This window comes from Triturus cristatus, chromosome 11, assembly GCF_964204655.1.
Source record: "Triturus cristatus chromosome 11, aTriCri1.1, whole genome shotgun sequence".
Taxonomy (NCBI): Eukaryota; Metazoa; Chordata; class Amphibia; order Caudata; family Salamandridae; genus Triturus; species Triturus cristatus.
Genome location: NC_140594.1, coordinates 159,905,114 through 159,928,044, shown reverse-complemented (window position 1 = coordinate 159,928,044; position 22,931 = coordinate 159,905,114). Strand labels below are relative to the sequence as shown.

The 22,931-nt window shown below is 48.1% G+C and overlaps 1 protein-coding gene across 1 annotated transcript in view; it reads left to right on the top strand.

Annotated features, from left to right (window-relative positions):
* The window catches only part of LRRC43 (leucine rich repeat containing 43), a 528,148-nt gene that overhangs the window by 231,983 nt on the left and 273,234 nt on the right, over nt 1-22,931 (top strand). The window lies entirely within an intron of this gene.

Below are 22,931 nucleotides of genomic sequence, written 5' to 3'. Positions count from 1 at the left end.
CGCTGCCCTTGTAAATATGAGGCAGCATCAAAATAAATGGATGTTACGGTGCAGCGCCCACCACAACACCCATTGCCCACCCCAAGTGTAGCGTGAAAGAGGGCCTTATTCACAAGGCAATATTAGGCCACGTTAAGTGGCTTAACGCTGCCTTGTGAATAGGGTGAAGCCCGTATAGCCACTTCAACGTCCTGAAAAGTGACGCTGTGGTGGTGATAGGGGCTTGTAAATATGCCCCTTAGTGTGAAAGTGGTGGGAAATGGGTGTTTCGTGCGAGTTCACACCGCAACAACCATTGATTTTGACACTGCCCCATAATTACAAGGGCAGAGTAAATATGGGGCAGTGCCAAAATTAAGACCATGGAAAACCTGGTCTTAAACAGGCGCAATGAGGAGAATCGATACAAGCGTGTGAATATATCAAATATATCAATATTGGAGAACTGGAGGTACAGGTAAGCAACTAAGTTAAATCCTTAGGATAGTCCGTATTGCTTACAATATCACAAATATACAGTAACAGCATCCTGTTAAAATGTACAGCACATCCAACTTATAAAGTAGTCATGATATAAAGGTTCCATGTTATTAACCTACAGCAATGTGCTCAGACCATTCTCCCATTGTGTTATGTTCATGTTCAAGGGAATCACATTGCTGTTGGTGGATCCATTTACATTCAGGCATCTGGAGAATGTCACATATGTCACCTCCTTTTTATGTTTTTGTTGCCTTCTCAATGACAAATAAATTTTTAGGCAACACCATATATATTATACCACACTGGAAGAGTTATAGTTAATCAATGACGGCAGCTAGTGTGTTATTCTCTCGTGCGCAGATGTCTTGGTGTTGAGTGATAATTTGCAGTCCATGCCTTTAGAGCATATGTAATGTTCCAATACCAATTGGAGGACCAAGAATGTTTCTTTACATGTATCTTGTGGCTTAGCTGAATGTACAATGTAATCTTAATATTGCAGCCCCGCCTGCAAGCAAATGGAGATCGATGGAGGTTTCCTGACTGTAATATATGCCAGTGTTTATTAATTATCTTAATCAGTCTGTTTGTGTGTGGGCAGAAAGTAGTTACACAGACTATTTTCTTATTGGTTTTCTTAGGCTCTTATTAAAGTAAATCTTCCCTGGGTAAAAACCACACTCATTTCATGGCTGTTTTAACCAGCTTATGTGGGTATCCCCACCCTGTCAGTCTTTTCATCAGGACTTTTGATTCTGAAAAGTATTTTTTTTTCTGAGTGCAATTGCATCTAAGCCTTAGATATTTAAACAAGGAGTTCTTATCTGTAGGGTGGTAATTCATTTGCACTGTTGGTTGTGCTTATAAAGTGTAAGTTTTGAATAGTATTGAAGTGTTCTAGAAACTAAGGGGCTCATTAGGATGGCGGACGAGAGGCATAAACGTGGTGCTGGCGGTGGCTTAAAACGGCCTTTTCCGCATTCCAGCAGCGGTCTTCGCGGCCGCCATATTACAATGGGCAAACATAGTACATTTCCCGTCCGCCGCGGAGCGCCGTAAACCGCCAGATATTTGCACCCGCCACCGCGACGGAGGGAGCCAATGTAGACCTACCGCCGTGCGGAATGACGTCCCGCCCGCCGTACAAACACGATGCCCCAAACAGCCCATCACACCGCAGCGGAGAAACCACCCACCCTGAGACGGCGGAAGCATGACAGCGGAGCCCGAAACCAGACTCCCGATCCCGTCCAGCCAGTCTGGACCACAATGGATCCAGCTCTTCAAGCCTTTCCACTACCAGCAAATAATGAACCGTCGCGAACAACGCGGCAGGTACGCAATCACACAACTCTGCACACAACCACAACACACAACTCCTGGGCTGATATACGGTTCCTGTCCACATCTGACACTCTGGTGGGGACTGGAACATATCCCCTAGTCTACCCACGCATGTCCTACCTGTCAGAAAATCACCCCTCCGCATCTAGGTCACACATCAACCGTACTGCAACCTCCCGGTAACGTCACCGCAGAGGTGAAGACGCGGGAAAACCTGCGCACAATGTAGTAGGCAGGGCCGGCGCCAGGCATGGGCAGTCCACAATGATTCACAGGGCTCCACCTCCACCCTGCACACACTACGCTTGCCACACCTATTTGGGAACATGCTGTGTGCTCCTCTCCTGTGCCCCCCTGCACAATTCATCTGCCAGGTGTACCCAGACCCTGCACCCCACACACCAAAGGACAAGGGAGCCTGTTTTGGAATGTGGGTGTGAAAAGGAACACCCTGCACAGAAGCTCAGGGGCTGGATAACCCTCCTCCTCACACCTACCCTCCACTCATGTGAAGCAAACTGAGTATAATCACAAAATGAAGACTCACACTGCATATGAACATCCAATGAACAGTTCACACTGCCTGCAAGTTGCCCACAAACACCCCACACCAACACTGTGCCACATACTCATACCATAGGTCAGCAGCAAAGGAGGAGAACAAATGGGCCAGCCAAAAGTGAAGTGGATAGTGCTGGAAAACCATGGAGCAAGCCACATAGCATGTGTACATCACATGCAAGAGAAGGAACATATCATACCACCCTTAGGCCATGAAATCAGACATGGGTTGCACAGTGAGTGAAATTAAACCAAAGTGACCTCTGTGGAACAACTCAGGGAGACAGCAAGGCACAGCATGCATAGGCACAGGGATGATAGGACGTGTCTTAAGTCAAACAGTGACCAGCCACACATCTTTGTCAACTTACTTGACAAGTGTATGTCATCAGCACTACACACATAAATCAATGGGGAGAGGAGTTGGCCTAACGGCTAGGGCGGTCGACCTCAAATCTAGGGAACTGGGTTCGAGTCTCGGCAATGACGCTGAACATCCTGTGATTCTGGGAAAATCACTTACTCTCCCCGTGCCTAACAAAAATGAATGTGTCCTCATGTAATGCAACTGGTGCTATGTAAAGCGCTCTGATACCTGATTCGGGTCAAGTTGGCGCTACATAAAACTCTGTAAAAAAAAAAATGTCACACTCCCTGATTGTCAAACACAAGTAGAACCTTCACACATACCCCTCCTCCACCCACCTCACACCTGCAACACTCAACACCAGTGTTAAACACACAGAATGGTGCAAATGATGTCCTGTGAGTTCACTGACAACCAATCACACTCCCTGGGGTGCATCCACAAACATCACACTCACACTCAGGGATTCCTGAACCAATGCTGACACAAAAACAATAGCCAAACACAAAGCTCACAAACAACATACACATAAGTGCAACAAGCCCACACATGGCCAGCCAAAAAGTGGAAAAGCAATGGGACCCCAGACAGAACAGGAGTACACAACATTGCCACTCAGGGCCAATGCACACACACCATACCCCAACACAAACAAGAATTGCATCATCAAAAATCAATCATGAACACTAACTGGGATCAATGGGACAATCAGCTAACACAGACAGAAACACCACACCACCCGTTAAGTCAACATGGTGTCATAGTGTACCACAAGCATGCACATGCACAATCCTGACAAGTGACAGCTCAAAAATAGGAGGACAAAACACCAAGGTGCTGCACTCAAAACAAGCTCAGGAACAAGCATCCTCCTAACTGCATGTGACAGATACACATGTAATGCACACTACACTTGCAACACACATCGGAATATATCACAATGCACAAACAACTTACACACAATGTCATGCAAATAGACCATCACACACACAGAGCATCTGTCAGTTGAAAGAACCAACACAGGCCAAACACTGCATACATTCACAACAAAAACACAACAGATGCACAGACCAATCCTTCACATTGAAAACTCAGCTGGACATCAGGTTGATGCACAACAAACAAGTACAAGGCAACATACCTTCAACCTTTTGAACGGACCTCGCCTGGTGGTTGTTCCCATCGGACCCTTCCGCAGCTCTGTAGGCTGCGCTACATCTCGCCGGACCAGCTGCGCGGGTCCCGCTTCGAGGAGGAGACCAGTGGGTGCCCCGGACTTCGTGCTGACACCTGGAGGACTGCTGGGGCGTGCTGAGGGACACTAGCAGGGCTGCGAGCAGAGTTGCAGGGACTCCATTTCCTAGGAGTCCCTGCCTGGCCAACCTGCCACACCTGGCCCGCTCTCCCTGCTTGTCACGCCCCCCGCACTCCCAGTGTGATTAAAGCTCTTCTGTTCCTTTCCCCGGCGGGAAACCTTTTGAACGGACCTCGCCTGGTGGTTGTTCCCATCGGACCCTTCCGCAGCTCTGTAAGCTGCGCTACATCTCGCCGGACCCGCTGCGCGGGTCCCGCTTCAAGGAGGAGACCAGTGGGTGCCCCGGACTTCGTGCTGACACCTGGAGGACTGCTGGGGCGTGCTGAGGGACACTAGCAGGGCTGCGAGCAGAGTTGCAGGGACCCGATTTGAGGAGTTTTGTAATGTCAACGATTTAAAAATCAATGTGAGCAAAACTAAATTTATGGTTCTAACTAAAAGTCGCCCCATTAGGAGCTTAGTGAGCATGAATGGAGTCGGTTTGGAACAAGTTTAGGTTATGACCTATTTAGGAGTAACCTTGGACTACCGTCTCCGCTGGAAACCACAGGTTGACACATTACACCTAAAATTTGCTCGCCTTACTGGTTGTCTTATGCAGGAGCAAAAAAGGTCCTTAACTAAACGTGTCAAGCCCGCACTTAAGATCTATGCTACCAAGGTAAGCTCCGCGATATTGTACGGGGCAGACCTCTGGGGGCATATGGACCTATCAACCCTGGTGAAAGTTCAAAATAAATTCTTGCGGAAACTGGTAGGACTCCCCCAATCAGCTCCAATCAAACCACTATGTCTGGATATGGGCTGCAACCCAATTAACGAAATGGCTCGATACAGGCTAGTAGCCCTGTGGAGACGTATCTGGGCTACCCCAGACTTAAGCCTCTTTGCTAGGGAACTTGAGGAAGTAAGATCTATTTGGGGGTCTAGTAGTATACCCTGGCTTCGTGAAGTGAAGTTGATCTTGGATGACATGGGTCTTAATCAGCTGTGGGTTTCCCCGGGTTTAACCACCTTTCCTTCAAAACAGGAATTTAAAGCACTTTACTGGGCTTTTGTTCGCCAAGCATTAGTTATCGCCTCAGATTCTACTAGCTTAACAGGAAGGTTCTTGTCCCATAAATTGGACCCTTTCCTGGAGAATTACTGGGACGTTATAACTAAGACACTTGACAAAAAGCTCTACCACCAGTTCCGAGTAGGGTCTCTGCCCTTAAGATCCTTCACCAAGAACTGGTCTAACCGAGCGAGTGATTTCTGCCCCTGGTGCATTGGTCACAAGGAGAGTGTTGGCCATCTCCTATTTGCATGTCCAGCTTATTATTCTCCAAGAAGCAAATGGATTAGGCCCATTTGCCGCAATATTAAAGTCAGAGGGAGTGCTGAGGCTATATGGGTGCTTCGTACCAATACCTCTGAGGTGGTAGTTGTGGGCGTAGCCAAATTCCTGGGGTGGGCATGGGTGATTAGAGCAAGATATCTGCAGGCACCTTGATCTTGCTCTCGTTTTTTAACTTCTCAACGGGTTTTTTCATGTATTAGGTCTTTATCATACTGTTTAATTCTATTCTTAACGTTGAAATGTTTTTTGAAATTTATGAAATTGTAATTGTGATGGTTTTAAATTAACTATCTTATGTATGTCTAATTTCTATTGCTTTCAATTGTCTTTTATGATGTAAAAATCGAAATAAAGACTTTAAACCACCAACCACCACTGACAACACTGCATGCACAACAAGCAGTGTGTGCACACCAACCAAATCTGTAGCAGACACATCTGAGTGCCACACCATGTACTCCCACAACACAAATCATCACAGCACACAGATGACATCATACTCAGGAAGGGTAGCTGTACCTCAGCAAACACACATACAGCTCAGCCATCACACACAGATGCACAACTCAGGGACACCCAGGTGCAAACAACATGACCAGAGGACTGTGCTGCACAAACATTTGCACTGCACATGAGCAACCATGATTGCAAACCAGTACAAGAAAATAACACATAACTAATTGGGAAACTGTCCCAGGTAGCACATTGGTCCTGTGCACTGATCCGCACCACAAAACATAGTGTAACAAAGGAAGTGGTGGGGAGGCTCACACACTGGCAAGCCAAGGGGTGGGAGACATGAGATTGAAGTGGTGTGTACGTCTGTAGCGGGCAGGTGAGTAGTGTACGGTACACAAACACATAGTGGAGTCACTCACAATGTGTATGCATCAGAAGCACAGATAGGGGATGGTATGACTCCACATCCCATACTGGAGCCAAAGACGGGTCAAGTGACAGCAATGCATGAGAAAACTCAGAAATAATGTCAGTGTGGCTGAGCAGGTCTGCACAGTGAGCACAAACTGTAACAAGACACATGGCTGAACAACAAAACACAACACAGACTTGGCTGTCACATACTCTGCATACTCACAACTGGCAGCAACAACAAGTAGGTGTCCCCCAGGAGTGCAAGGACACACCAAAACATTGCACAGTGCTCAACCTACAACTACTCCTACATGTGCCCACAATCAGAAACACATGGCTGACAATTCAAACAAACAGGCACTCATTTCCTGGATCATACATGTGTGCAGTTGGCATTGCAGGGGCACACACACATCAACACTACTGACCAAGTCACCCCCTTCACACTTCATGACCACTCAAGTGCAGACATACAAATGTACCCATGTGACTAGGAAGACAGGCCATCACAAGATGACCAGGCATCAACACTGCTGTTCACACATCAAGGAAGATCACACAGATCTGATGGACCCTGGCCACCACACAAGTAATCCTGTGGCTAGAATTCAACCCTGTTCTGGTCTTGCATCCTAACATGACATGTGTACAATTTAGCAAACCTGACCATAGAATGATTAGGATAAGAGTGGATCATCACAAACACCCTTCATTGCACCCTCAAGCCTTAGAGTCAAGAAGAACCAAAGTGCCTGTCACCTCTGGCAAACTCTGAAAAAGTAAAACAAGCAATTGGCAAGTGGCATTCAGAGCATGTGTCACATGAAACCATACCCAAACAGAAAGCTTTTTACTTAGCAAGGACATTGACAAAGCAGACAACAGGAGTAACTGTCGTTATTACATAATACACATATGGGCCTCAAAAGTAGACAAGAGCAAGACCAGTGGCCAGTCCATAGTTCAAAGGAGGTACATGTGTGCATTAGAACCTGCACAGGGAATGGGCATCCAAATTACAAACAGCAAGGCCAGTGGCCAGTCCATAGTTCAAAGGAGGGACATGTGTGCATGAGAACCTGCACAAGGAAATGGGCATCCAAAGTTACAAACAGCAAGGCCAGTGTCCAGCCCATAGTTGAAAGGAGGCACATGTGTGCATGAGAACCAGCACAGTGAATGGGCATCAAAAGTTACAAACAGCAAGGCCAGTGGCCAGTCCATAGTTCAAAGGAGGCAAATGCGTTCATGAGAACCTGCACAGGGAATGGGCATCAAAATGTACAAACAGCAAGGCCAGTGTCCAGTCCATAGTTCAAAGGAGGGACATGTGTGCATGAGAACCTGCACAGGGAATGGGCATCCAAAGTTACAAACAGCAAGGCCAGTGTCCAGTCCACAGTTCAAAGGAGGGACATGTGTGCATGAGAACCTGCACAGGGAATGGGCATCCAAAGTTACAAACAGCAAGGCCAGTGTCCAGTCCATAGTTCAAAGGAGGCACATGTGTGCATAAGAACCTGCACAGGGAATAGGCATCCAAAGTTACAAACAGCAGGGCCAGTGTCAAGTCCATAGTTCAAATGAGGCACATGTGTGCATAAGAACCTGCACAGGGAATAGGCATCCAAAGTTACAAACAGCAGGGCCAGTGTCAAGTCCATAGTTCAAATGAGGGACATGTGTTCATGAGAACCCGTACAGGGAATGGGCATCCAAAGTTACAAACAGCAAGGCCAGTGGCCAGTCCATAGTTCAAAAGAGGCACATGTGTGCATGAGAACCTGCACAGGGAATGGGTGACACCATACACTGCCATGGTAAGCAACCCAGCTAGGGGGATAACAATGTGCAGTCCAGGCACCGCTGTGGAAGAGACAGGTTTGGGAGGGGGACTTTGCCTCAGAATTGGCTGTCAGTCGAACTGGGAGGTGGCTGATTGTCAGGGCCAGTTGGAGGACTAGACCTGGGAGAATGAGGACCAGCTGAGGTAGAGGCATCAGTGGCTTTGGTAGCCGGAGGGCTTCTTGGACCGGGTGGCGTGGTGGCACGGGCGGTGGAGACATGCTGCTATGAGACACAGTATGGGAGGGTGAATGTGGAGGGCTGCTTCTCCACATATTGAGGATTCGATAGCCCAGAACCGTCTTGGGGGGAGTGGGAAGTGGGGCGGGCACAACAGGCACACTCTCCACTCTTCAAAGGTGCATCAGGTGCAGGTGGTGGCCCTCCCTCTGAGGATCTTTTGGATCTGGCAGTACGCTTGGCCTGGCCTTGCCTTTTCCCCTCCATCCCCTGTTGACCAGGTGAACCCCCCACAGTGCCCTCCAGCCCCAGCTTCACAGGGATGTGGACGGGAGTTGAGGTTGTGGGTGAATCTGCCTTGGAGTGCTTTTTCTGTGGAGTATTTGCAGGCACCAGCTTCACAGCAGGCACGGTCTGTCTTTGGGATCCGCTTTTGGGGCTGGAGTGACCTTAGATGGGGCTGGTTTTGAGGCATGTGAGCCTGAGGCCTGCTTATTGGCTTCATGCGCCTGAGTGTCACCTGAAGGGTTTTTGCCTTTGCGCTCCTGTGTGTCTTTTGATTGTTTGGGGGATGATGTCTGTGCTCTGTGCCGCTTGGGGTGCTGCTTTTTTGTGCTGCGTGTGGAGTACCTGGAGCCTGAGGGCTGTGGTGTGTGGTCACTCTCGTCAGATGTTGCCACTGGCAGGGGGGTTGCCAAAGGGACTGGAGCTGGACTCTGAGCCTGTGACAGCTGATTGGCTGTCGTCACTGTGTAGGACAAAGACTGGACAGTTCTGGTTAGCCCACCCACGTCAGAATGAATCCCCTCCATGAAGCAACTACCTGTGCCAACTTCTTGTCATGGTCTTGGAAGGCATTCAGGAGAGTTGTCTGACCCACACACAGCTGGCGCAAAAGGTCCACAGCCTCAGCACTGAGGGCAGCAGGGGAGGCAGGGTCAGCGGTGCCTGGGGGGAAGGACACTCTTCCCTTCTTACCGCTGCGGGCACGTGCAGCATTAGTGGAAGTAGCTGGGAGGGGGCGCACTGGACGATGTGTGGTGGAAGAGGAGGTAGATTTCCCACTCCCTGTGCCCACCAACATCGATACGTCACCGCTGGCATCAGATGACGTTGAGGTTGGTGTTTCTGGGTGTGATTCTTCAAGGGCACTCCTGTCCCCCTCCGAGGCGCTGGTCACATCAGTGTCAGTGAGATCATGTGTAGCAGTCGTGCAAGAGGCCTCACCACTGGTGTCCGTCCCCTGTCCTTCTGTGCCCTCGGTAGATGCTGCAAGAGACAGAGACGTAGTTACAGTTTAGTGCCAAACTCACAAACATCATATGCAAACAAAGCACAAAACAAGATGATGATACCCCCATGTTGCACACCCCCCTGTGCATTCTGCATGTGCAACCTTAATGCAAAAAACAAAAGATGCATGGTAACATGCATACTTGGCATTAATGACCCATGTGATGTTCACACAGCCAAATAACTTGGCCGTGCCGCCATGTAACCCTACATACAGATTCCTGTAAGCACACCTACGTGCCTGTAGGTGAACAAGATGTACATATCAACATGTTGCCACAGTCACATATGGAGTCACTTTAAGGGGACAACACAGATGCAGACTCCAAAATGTCCCTTTGCAACGGCCATAAGCTCCTGCTATCCACCATGTTGTGCTTTGAAGCCCATCTACAGTTGCACAGTGGTGTCAGATGTGTAGTTCAGACATTTTCAAGGTCAGGCACTGCACACTAAGATCAGGCACACTGCCTTTCAATGCCCAGAGATGTTCATGACTCCTCTAATGCAGCAGATGCCATAGGCCACATCTCAGCATGCAATGTCAAGGGCCATTACATTAAACACATGAGAAAGTACATGTAGCAAAAATGCATGACAGCTGCACTCAACACAGAGGCCACTTACAAGCCATTGCATCACACTAGAAACATCACAGATCTCCGCACTGGCTCAGGGTTGGGATACATGCAGTCACTCACAGCCAAAGTCACCCTTCGCAGAATACTCACCCCCAACTCGCTGCTGATGGGCCCTCAGACGTCCATCTAGTAGTGGCTGTGTCACTGCCAAGATGCGAGCCATTAGTGGTGTCATGCTCCTGCGCGCCTACCTGCCAGTCCGAGGGAGCAGCCCCAGCGTCATCTCTACCACGTTTTTGCTCAGCCGGCAGATGTCATCCCACCTCTTGTGACAGTGTGTGTGTCATCGGTTGCAGACGCCCGGAGCCCGCACCTTGCGTGCAATGGCCCTCCAGATGGCCTTAGGCTGGTGGAATTTAAGCTGCAGGCATGGGAGACAAGAGGAGGAAATATCAGTAACACTGGGTTATGGCCCACTGTGGCTCAGTACAGGAGCATGCACACATTTAGCACAGCTATTCAGATATGTTCAGCAGAGGCCATACAGCATGACATGTAGTACATTAGCATAAGACAATCGTACCTAAATGCATGAAGGTGTGAGGATGGACACAGTACCTGGCCATATGCATATGCAGAATGCCAGCACAGAAAGCAATGTGAAGAAGGCCCTCATCTGCAATGCAGTTGGTGATTGAGCAAGACATCCATTACATTGTAAATGATGTTTCGGGGCAGACTCACTGGGTCCAACAATGCACATCCCTCAACGTCCTTGGCCTGTGAATGGCTCACTGTGTCATGGAGGTCATATTTAGAGACACAATCTTACATTCCCACTCCCTTCTCACGAGGTCTGTCTTGTGCAATCCACAGGCCTAAGCTAGCTCATTGAGGAATAGGGTGGCAGACAACACATATGTCTCACTCTGTCCATTCAGTGATGGGTCCCTGTCACATTGGGCAGTAAATACGCAGGCCAGGGGGGCTCACACTGATGTTAAACATGGGCCATCTGAACAGTCACATGCATGTACAATATGAGAGTGCAAACAGTGCCTACACATGCGAGTCAGTACACATAAGGAAAATAATGGAAGGGGGATGTTCCTGAAGTACAACACTCTGCTGTGTCATATGGGAATTTCCACCAAGAGTGTCAGCCTCAGTTATTTCACCCTTGTGCATACAGCTCACAGATCCATGGTGGCAATACAAAGTGAAAACACTTCCATCAGTACTCTCTGGACGAAAAGTCTTGGTAATGTCACAAATGGGCATGAGAAAGCCTCATGGACTCAAACATCCATTAGCTCAGGCAATGTCTGTTCTGACTTCCACTTTCCAATCTAGCCGTGTCACTGTATGGCTGCAAATACACTGCATGTCCCTCCCATCATGAAATGCAGCACGGGAAATGTACAAATAGGGAAAAAAACAATTTTCCTGAAGTCAGCATGCTAGGCAGTGTACCACACAAACCCACACTCTCAGGCACATACTGCAGCTGATTAACTTCATGTGTGCACTCCCTGCACCGCCTACTCTCACTCTGAAACACTTACCATGACATCAGGAGCACCATATAGCCTCCCATACTGTGAGAGCACCTCGTCCACCAGGACCTCCAGCTCCGTCGTGGTGAAGGGACGGGCCCTGATGTTCTCAGTCCTCGCCATGATTGGGTCCAGGAGACAGGAACAGCAGCAGTTGGTGGTGAAGAGTGTCAGCCAGCAGTGTCTGGAAGCAGTGGAAATGTGTGGCTCTCTCCCACACATATGTAGCCCCCTGGGGTTGTTTCAGTGGTACTAAGCTGATGCAATTGGTGTTCCAGGTCAGCTTTTTTCAAATGCTACCAATGACCGGCCCCGCGGTGGCGGAGCACGCCTACCGCGATTTTCAAATGTGTATTTCACTACCACAATTGCGGTTCCCATTGGCTGCATGGGCATTGGCGGTGACACACTGCAGGAGCCAGGCAGTCTCTACCGCCATCGTGCATCTTTCAATTGCATCCAATGACCGGCCCCACGGTAGCAGAGCACACCTTCCGCGATTTTCAAAAGTGCATTAGTCTACCGCGATTGGTTGAATGGGCATGGGCGGTGACACACCGCTGGGCCCAGGCGGTCGCTACTGCGATTTGGCACCATGAAATTGGTGCCTATGGCTGTGGTTGTGGTGGCAGAGCACGCTTACGGCACCTATGGACACATCATGCTGTAGCAATGGCAATGGTCAGTTCTCAAATTCAATGTGAGATCCTTCGCCACTGGAAGAATGAACTCGTGTTAGCACTCCTGTGCGAAAAAAATCGCTTCAAAAAATCAATGTTCCATTACACATATTTCACTTTGGTTTATTGAACTTCATATTCTGATAGTGAAATTTCCATCCATTTGTTAAAGTACTTGTTCAGTATGATACCATTCCATTTGATAACTTTATTTCGGTCGGAGACCATAAAAGTGCAAAGAGAAAAAATACATACAAGAGTGCACACATCATTAAAACAATAAATAAAAGCAAGTTAATATACTATTAAAAACGAATTCAACTCTATGGTTATCAAAAGACAGGGTCAATAAAAGGCGGCAATATTTACCCAAAACTTTTCCTTCTTCGCCACATACCAAGTAAAAAGCGGGCGACAGCAAAATCAATGGGGGGATGAGTATCATATGTTAAAACCCTACATGCCTGTATACAATGTCTAAACCCAAGGTTCCTACATAATGGGATCAACCAATGTTTCCTTATCAATTGGTAGGCAGGGCAGAAGAACATAACATGGCATACATCTTCTCGGTTATAATTACAAGCGGGGCAGACGATATTTTCTGATTTTGCACATTTGTGGGTAAGTGCCCTGAGTGGTAAGCTGCCATGTCTTAGCTGTATATAAAGCTTCCTCACGAGGGGTGGATAAATTACGTCTAGAAAGACTTCTGCTCGCGTTTCGGCTTTTACTAAGAGAAACTCTTTGGAAAGTCTCCCCAGAGAGCTTGATCCATGTAGGGCAAGTAATTTCTGTTGCCTCAGCTGACTTGTGAGTTCCAATTTAGGTATCCCTAGACAGGACACCTCCGGGGACTCCCAGAGCTCGATCCGGCCAATCCTTATGCTGAGATTCTTGATGTGGTGTAACCACGCGATATTCTTATTTTTTTATAAGAGCCCAAACCTCTAGGAATTCCTCTCTGGCACTGACCAGAGTCTTTTCCAGTAGAGCATGGGCCGTAGAGCTGCTAAGTCTTCAATTGATTCCAGCCCCAGATCAAGTCGCAAAGGAATAAGAGGTGTGCTTAGCGGCAGACCCAAGAGGCTTCTCATAAAACCCTGCTCAGCCCTGAGAAGTTTAGATATGTTTTTATGGCCCCAGAGTTCAGCGCCATACAATGCGGCAGTTCTGGCGTGTAGTCGATATATTTCTATAGCCGGAGCTGCCGGTTTAAAGTCCGAAGTTCACTGGACTTTGGTAATCCCTCCCATAACTTGGGACAACCTGAGCGTTGATTTCGAAATTTGAGAATCCCAGTCAAAATTCTCCGTCAAGTTGATCTCAAGGTAAACAAAAGTCTTAACTCTCTCAAGCGCAGAGCCGTTAAGAGTGGGGTTTGGACGGGTCTGCTTCGGAGGATTGAAAATCATAAACTTGGTCTTATCCAAGTTTATCTCCAATCCTCGAGCAGTACAAAATGCAACAAAACCGTCCAGATTTATGCTGAATGCCCGATGATGTTTTGGATAACAACAAAGTGTCATCCGCAAACATCAGAGCGGGCACTCTGCCGGTGGCCAGCCTGGGGGCCTCATTATCAATTACATCGGCTAAATGGTCCACAAGACCATTGATGTAAAGACTGAACAGGGTTGGGGCCAAGACACACCCTTGTCGTACACCCTTCCTAACTGGAAAGGGTGCAGACAGATCGCCATGCCTCCCACACCTAACTTGGGCATAATTACCGTTGTGGAGTCTAGTTAAGATGTTCAGTAGATAGGGTGGGAGACCCATATCTGCTAAGACTTTCCACAGCTTTTCCCTTGGGACGAGGTCAAAGGCGGCACGCAGATCAACAAAGATGAGGTAGAGGCTACCACCCTCAACTCTCACCGTTTTCCAAAATAAGACCTGCAGCCGGAAAATTTGGTCTATAGTTGAAATACCCGACCTAAACCCGGCCTGTAATGTAGTCAATATTTCATTTTCTTCCATCCATCCTTGAATTCTGTCTAAAATAATTCTACCCGTTAGTTTCTGGGAGGTATATATAAGGCTAATGGGCCTATAATTTGCTGGGGTTAGCGGGCAGCCTTTCTTAAAAATGGGGACGATCTCCGCTCCTAGCCAAGTATCTGGTGGATCAGCCCCCATAAGGATTGAGTTAAATAAAACCACCAGGTGCGATGCCCATATTTTAGGTTGGGACCGAAATAGGTCCGCGGGCATCTTATCTAATCCAGGAGCTTTATTAGGTAGTAGCCTTGCTATTGCAGACTCTACTTCCTTGAGGGTAGTGACCTCGGACTGATCCAAGTGAAACTCGCCCCCATCCACCAGGGAGTCCTCACTCCGTCCGCCGTCCGAAAACCCAAGCAATCGATACTCCTGCTGGGACTCAGAGGCTGCAAACGGAGGGCGGATCATAGTTTCACCAAAGACCGAGTCAGTCCCTCTCACTGATCTATGCTCCAAAAGTAAATCGGGATTAGAAAGGAGCGTAATATCTTCACCCGAGTCGCCATATAGTGCTCCAAAATGCGCTTCCCACACTCGGGATGCTATATTTGCAATTGGGGTTGAGCCTCCCCTACTCGCACCGAAACTCACAATAGCCCAGAACGCCTTGGAATCTCTTCGAGAAAGAGGTGATCTAAGTTCCTCCCATCTATGCTCCTCCCAGTGCTTCTTTCCCCTGAGAATGGCCTTTTTATATTCCAGACGGAATTTCTTAATGTTGGCTCTATCTTCATCTTTTATTGCAGAAAGCAGATCCTTTTTTGCTTTTCTACAGGAGGCATCATACCAGGGATGTGTCCCGTCCTGGTGGCATTTTTCCTTTCCCACAGGATTGAACACATCCACCAGCTTGGCAACCAGCTGTTTATGGATTGCCAGGGGGGTACCCTGGGAATCTGCACCTAAGTTACCTTCACTTATATCCCCCATGTCAGAAAGAAACGGTATAAGTATCTGATATATTTTAGCGAGTTTAGCGGGGGAATTCTGGAAATAGGGCCATTTGACCCTCCTCCTATTGTTAGATATCAGCAAGGGAAGCGATAGGCCATTGGGGTCAGGGGGAGGGTTTGTTAACCCAAAGCTTCCCGGTTTGAGAGTTAAGACAAGGGCGTTGTGATCGCTATCTTGTCTAGGGTATATCATAAACTCCAACAACTTATCCCAGTGTCTGGTTTCCATCAATATATAATCAATGATGGAAGTTTGCCCTGGTCTATTAAACGTGGCCGACCCCGGGCAATCGGGTTTCAACCTCCCGTTACAGGCCCTTAAAGACATTGCGAGGGAGAAGGACTTAATTTGAAGGACCAGAGGGGTCCAAGCTCTAACAGGAGGAATTTGAGGATCCAGAACATGCCAGAACTGGTCCTCTTCATCCAACTCTCCCATATCCGAGCTCTCAAGGGGCTCAAATTGGCAATTGAAATCACCTCCAACTAATAGAGCAACTGAGGGGTTGAGTGACAATATAAAGTGCTTTAGTGTATCAATGGTGCCAGATTCTTGACCGCTCTTAACTGGTCTAGAATAGATGTTTACTATGGCAACCTGTGACATATCTTTAAGTGTTAAGAGTACACATTGGACGTCAGGGGAGTTAGTTGTTATTTGGACTGCCTGGGCGCCCAAGTGCGTACCCACCCATGTTGTCAGACCACCCGAAGGTCTCCCTCTGCCCCTTGTTGTTGCCAGAATATCAAAGGTGGCAAAACCAGTCCTTACATTCTCCTCTAATGCCCATGTTTCTTGCATCCACCAAATATCATGCCTGCCTATGAAATTGCCCCACTCAGGTATGGATAATTTATTCTTCATCCCAGCCACATTCCAGGACAGAATTTTTATTTTCCCATCTTCTACCCTATTACTAGCCAGTGGATCACCCTCATTTTGGTTAGAACTAGTTCTTCGTATTTGAATATTAGGTTCTAATATCATTTCCCTTACCTCATCTCTTAATGGTGCCACCGATGGAAGAGAAGCCCCCACATGTTCAGTAGTTTCTCTCGCATCCATCCCTCCCCCGTCTATGCTCGAAGAGTGGGGTATTAATGCATATTCAGAGGTACTGCTCCCACCATTACCCTCCACTGTCGCTATTTGGGTACCCAAAATATTATCAATATGTGGTACAGGGCTCTGCCTTACATCTGGTCAATCAACCTCTTCCAACATACTAAACCTGTTCTTTTGGGGGAATAGTGAGAGTAGGGGGGTAGTTTGCCACCGGTGCTCCCATGTTGTCATTCCCTGTTGTGCTCTGGCATGCAAAATATTCTTGCCCCCCCTCACACCAAATACCTCTATTCTGCCCTGTTCTTAGCTGGAGTGCCGGGTAGAAGTACGACAAGTGTAGTGGAATAATTTGAGTATTAGACCTGATTGGTGTCCTGCTGCAGATATAATCTACAGCGAGTGTGTGCCTAAAGTTGATAATGACACAATTTCCTGCGATGGTTTTAGGTGCGGCCCCAATCCAGTCTACTCTTCTTACACCCAATATTTCACCAGAGATGTTGGAGGGAAGGGGCCTATTGGAGTTAAGCCAATACACACATTTGTTTTTTAATTCAGAATAGTCCTCATTTTTTCCTTGGGTTAAGGGGGGGACACCAACAAGCACCACAGCGTATGGTAGGGACTCTGGTGGGAGATCTATACAAGGCAGCACGATTTGAGACCCCTCCCTGGCAGTATTTCTGTTCACTTGTGCTTGCTTATCCGGACGTTTTACCCCCACTTCGGTAGCCCCCCTCTGCGTTATAGGGATACCGATGCCTGTATCCCTAGACAAAGATGTAATTGTGTCAGGGGTAGTCTTGACGATTAGCTGGGGGGGTACAGGTGGAATATTTTTACTAACAGGGGGATTATCGTGATTGGAAACAGAACTAGTACTAGGGTTCCCTAATGAACTAGTCAGTTGGGCTCTCACTAGACCTACGTTGTTAATGGTGGAAACTAGTCTGTCCAACCTGGATGACAAAGATTTAAAATGTGAGCCAAGTAACTGTTCCATATGAGCCTGGAAGTCAAGTAGCAGATGGGTAGCCCAGAGAGGTGCCCCCATAGAAGACGAAGGAGAGGGACCACCATCAGCCAAAGTGGAATCAATTAGAGGCATATAGTTTTTTTTGTTACTTTTCTTTTCCCAATCCTAAGATTCCTGCTTGCGGGGCGGGTTACAAACACCTTTTTGGCTACAAAATATGATGGAGATTTAATAGCCTCTGGAGCATTAGTTTCATTAAGGACAGGCTGTGCACAGGGCAACTCAGCAAAGGAACACATAAGAGAGGAATTAAAATCAGGGGGATTAGTGATAACAATTGAGGAATCCTCCATAGATTGGACTGTTGGAATAGCAGGGGTAATCGACAATCGCCTCTCCGTGTTTTCTATAGCTGTTGCCACTACCTCAATTGTTTTCTGAAGCATTTTATCAATGGCTGTAAGACTTGGGAGGGGTTGCGTCGTTGCTGTCTGATGCCTGGTCGTGGGGCGGGATGTAGTAGACTTAGAATTTTTACTGTTTTTACCATTCCCTTTCATATTTACAAGCAGGGTAGGAAGCTCTCGCAATTTGCTATAATTCCTCCCTGCAGACTTAGGCAGCACTAGACACTAGAGGGAGTGAACTATTAGGTGTATAAATCCTATAGCCAGAGAGGTTTGATTTCCACAGCAATATCCGAAGTTCCAATCAATAATGTATTCCCCTTTTTTACAATACGTAACAACTATGGCAAGTCCAAATGGGAGGCTGTCAGTGGGGTGACCCAGCCCAGCCTCTTTCGGCCCCTGACGGTCACAGACGGCCCGCCCTTTGCCCGGGCTTAGCCCGGCGTCCGCCCGCGCGCGTCCCGCGAGGCGGGATGCCAATCTCCAATAAGTACTCTACGCGTACTGTGGGAGTGGCTGCTGGTCGTTTGTGCGCCCCACTGGCTCCTGGTAGTTTGAGTCCCTCCGTGGGCTCTGTCAATCCGCAAAAGTCACTGGCAGCCTGGCGATGCGTCTCCCGCGAAGAGGGAGGTGCGAGCAGTTAAAGTAGCCCTCGCTCGTTGGTGGGAGTGGCTGCTAGTCGTTTGTGCGCCCCACTGGCTCCTGGTAGTTTGAGTCCCTCCGTGGGCTCTGTCAATCCGCAAAAGTCACTGGCAGCCAGGCGATGCGTCTCCCGCGAAGCGGGAGGCGCGAGCAGTTAAAGTAGCCCTCGCTCGTTGGTGGGAGTGGCTGCTGGTCGTTTGTGCGCCCCACTGGCTCCTGGTAGTTTGAGTCTCTCCGTGGGCTCTGTCAATCCGCAAAAGTCACTGGCAGCCTGGCGATGCGTCTCCCGCGAAGTGGGAGGCGCGAGCAGTTAAAGTAGCCCTCGCTCGTTGGTGGGAGTGGCTGCTGGTCGTTTGTGCGCCCCACTGGCTCCTGGTAGTTTGAGTCCCTCCGTGGGCTCTGTCAATCCGCAAAAGTCACTGGCAGCCTGGCGATGCGTCTCCCGCGAAGCAACATCATAACATCATAACATTTACAATAAGTCATTGTTTAGTTCACAGGGGTAACAAAGAAAATTCCCCGATGCATTTCGGGTCCAGCCCTTCTTCAGGGGATTCTCCCTGTAAAAAATATATATAATACACTATTTGACCCTTGACCAGAATGCATAAATCTAACAGCTATATAATTGGTAGGTGTAACAGTTTGGTGAATCATGCAGATAATATGTGTGGTTAATGAGTGAAGTAAATAAAATGGTGAACGACCATCTTTAATACACCGCCTGTAACCCAATTCATGATGGACAACATTACCATTTCTAATACGTATCAATGTCGTATATAAAAATGTGCACGTATCAATGTACTGATTTGTATTACATTGAGCCAGTATGAACTCGCCTACATCGCATAGATGTTTTCTTATACTGCTGCAAACACCGTGTACATAACTACAATGTCATTATGATTGTATAGACATTCATGTATAAATGTATCAATGAGTGTTTCATTGAGCCAGCCAGGGCTCGTTTACTATGCACTGATGTTTTTCACTTATGTTTTTTTCTAATCAGGTACAGGCGCTGAGACGCCCCGCCGAACACTCATTTCCACCAGTTCTACACTCATAGTAGTCCCATTCGGGTCACAAAGCTACCTCACACATGTGCTGTATCAACTATTCTCAGGGCTGGTTATGCAAGATGTTGAAATGTACCTTTTGGCATTCACATAGTCTGAATCTGTTTTGGGGGTACTCACTGTGTGAATACTGGACAAGTGTACGACTAGTTTAGCTCAAGGTGGCCCTACATGTAAGTTGTGCTGTAAGCTGATGTTTGATGCCAGTCATTGTTGGAGCTGTGTCAGTCAAAACGTAAGATGTTGGACACATCTCATAGGGGAAGGGAATTAACATGTGTCCCCTTTCATCTCACCTAGGAGGCGACCAAATGTGCATCGTCCATTCACATTGCTTGCGCACATGCAGGACATCATACGTAAATTCTGTTTAGATCGACCTAACCTTCAAGCCCTATGTGGTCAGTTGGAGCCACATCTGAGGCCTCGCAGGACCTATCCGACTTCTTTGACACCAACGTGTAAGGAGATGGCGGCCCTGTATTTCTTTGCAACTAGTTCATTCCAGTACACGGTTTCCAGCGCAGGTGGTATGTCTCAACCAATGTTCAGCATGGTGCTATGTGATGTCCAGTCCGCTATGATGACCTACAAGGACAGCTACATCCATTTCTCCAGGAGACATGAATTGGCAGCTGTGAAGGGTGATTTTTATGACCTTGCCCAAATCCCTAATGTTGTTGGTGCCATTGACTGCACACATGTTGCCCTGGTTCCACCACAGGCAATTGAGCACATTTACAGGAACAGGAAGCATTTCCATTCCATTAATGTGCGTGTGGTATGCCAAGCGAATATGATAATCTCCCATGTCTGTGCCAAATATCCTGGATCTGTCCATGACCCCTACATCCTGCATAACAGCATCATACCACAGCTGATGGCAAATCTGCATCTAGAGCGTGCGTGGATTGTGGGTGAGTATGCAGAGTCAAGTAGCGTGCTATACATGTGATATGCTGTCCTCTGCCACAGTTATGTTACAAAATTGTTCTGTGTATCTCACACCTAGGTGACTCTGCATATCCCAACTGACCTTGGTTGCTGAGCCCACTGAGGAATCCCAGGGCCCCGGGTGAAGTCGCTACAGTGATGCCCATGGGAGGACACTTCGTGTGGTGGAGTGTACTTTTGGTCTACTTAAGTCACGATTTCGCTGCCTGGACAAGAACGGAGGTGCACTGATGTACTCTCCCCAAAAGGTGTGTCAGATCGTAGTTGCATGCTGCATGCTCCACAACCTGGCCTTGTGCACAGAGATCCCCCTGATCCTGGGTGATGAAGAGCAGCCGAGACCCCCACCTGCAAACCCACACATGTCCAGTGACGAGGATAGTGGAGAGGTGGAAGGTGTCGACCCTGCGTCAACAGCTCATCAACCACTACAACGGTGCTATTGTCTGCTGAATTTGTTGTTGGTGAAAAGGCCTAGGGGAGCTTTGTGACTGCTGCCTGTTGTTGGCTCTGTGCTGGTTGCTAATGTTTCTGGGACAGGGTAGTTATGCACAGCTACAGGATGTCTATGTCGGTACAGTTGCTCATTGTAATGTGTGCAGATTTGAGTACCTTGATAACAAGTGTTGTGTAATGGCTGTGATGCCATCACCTGACAAGTGAATGTTGTTCTCTTGTGTATTCATAGGTCCCTTCAGCCTCTCAATGCCTCAAAACAATCAGTGCTCCTGGTACATTGTAATCAGAGTCGACATTGTACACGAAAAACATAGGTGTGTAAAGAGTGCTTATTTACAATAGGTATATGTGACAGGGAAGTGAATATTTACAAAAAGGTGAAAAGGGAATCAATGAGTTGTCAGTGATGGTAGATGAGACAATAGAGTAGTCACCACATTGATGTGGTGACACAGTCCAACAGACGCCTGCCATCAACATGGCAGTGTGGGTAAGGACAGTCAACAAAGTCAATGGCAAGGTGAGGAGAGGTGCCATCATGGCTGGCTCCTTGACTGGCGCTTGGCTGGTGCTTTGCCACGTGATCCTCCATTGCTTTTCCTTGGATGGCCCCTTGAGCGTTTGACAGGGGGGCCTCTGCTGCGGGCTCAGCGGTGTCTGAGAACTCGCCCCTCTCTGTGGCCGCAGGGGAGGTGGTGGGACTGTCATCCTGCGGGCCAGTGGAGGGAGGTTGAGCTGTTCTTCGGGCCGCAGGCATGTCTCTCAGGACACCCACAAGCTGGCCCAAGAGGTCCACGATTTGGCCCATATGTGTCTCTGTGGACCTCAGCAGCAGGCGGAGCTCACATGATTCTTCCAGAGACTGGCCAGTGTGTCCCTGGGCTTGTTCATATGCCCCAAGGACTCTGGTGATCTTGACCAGGGCTTCAGTTCCAGTGTCCGGTTGATTTTGTCACCCAGTTACCCTACCACTTGCCCTGCTGTCCCGTACCTGTGGCGTCACCACTCGACACACCTGCGTACTCTCCCTGCCCTCCTCAGATTGTGGGGTGGTGTGGGCATCCTCTGAGGCAGGGACAGTGTTGCAGGCAGCACTGGTGGTGGAGGCCGCACAGGTCATTCCGGCAGGAGTCAGCGCTGTTGTTGTTGCTGAGGTGGTGGCGGTGGGGACAGTGGGTACCTGGGACCTGGTGCGCCCTGGCAGGCCTGATGGGCCTGCTTCTGGGCCTGCATCTAAGGAATCCAGTGAGTATGCATCAGAGAGTCCATGGTCTAGGGGGGGGAAGCCTGGCTCTGCAGGTTGGTGTTGTCATCTGCAGCAGTCAGTTCTTGGTCACCTGTGGAACAGGGGAGAAATGGTCATTAAAGTGTACCCCACATGCTTGGTGTTAGATGTTTGGATGTTACATTTTATATACCACACAGTTTACATTGACATCACTTTGTATGGCTGCACGGTACTGAGCATCATGACATGATGTGGAGGTACATACATTACTTTTCCATGGTGTGACATGTCAATAGATACCATGCGCCACGTACAGATTGTGTGATTACAAGGACATGTCGTCATCTAACGATTAGCAGCACAACAACTTTATGTGAAGCATCTTTGTTGTTTACTCTGCATGGAAGACATTACATCTGAGCATGAACTAGCAATTGTAATCTCATGCATACCCTTGTCATATCATGTGCTTTGCTTTCTTTTTAATACTGACCATGCTTGTTTTGTTTTCATTTGGGCCTTGATGCTCTGCCCCCATGGCACTTACAGATAGCATTCCGTGCTGTGCATTATTGTGCCCTGAATTTCTTAAACATGTGATTTTGTGAGTCACACTTTGGTTTCTGTGACAGTTACATGCGCTTTGCTGTCTGCACACTGGAAGTGGCTATTGGATCTATGCCAAGTTTGGTGGGATGTGAGGGCTGGTGTGGTCATATGGCTCCATGCTTTTT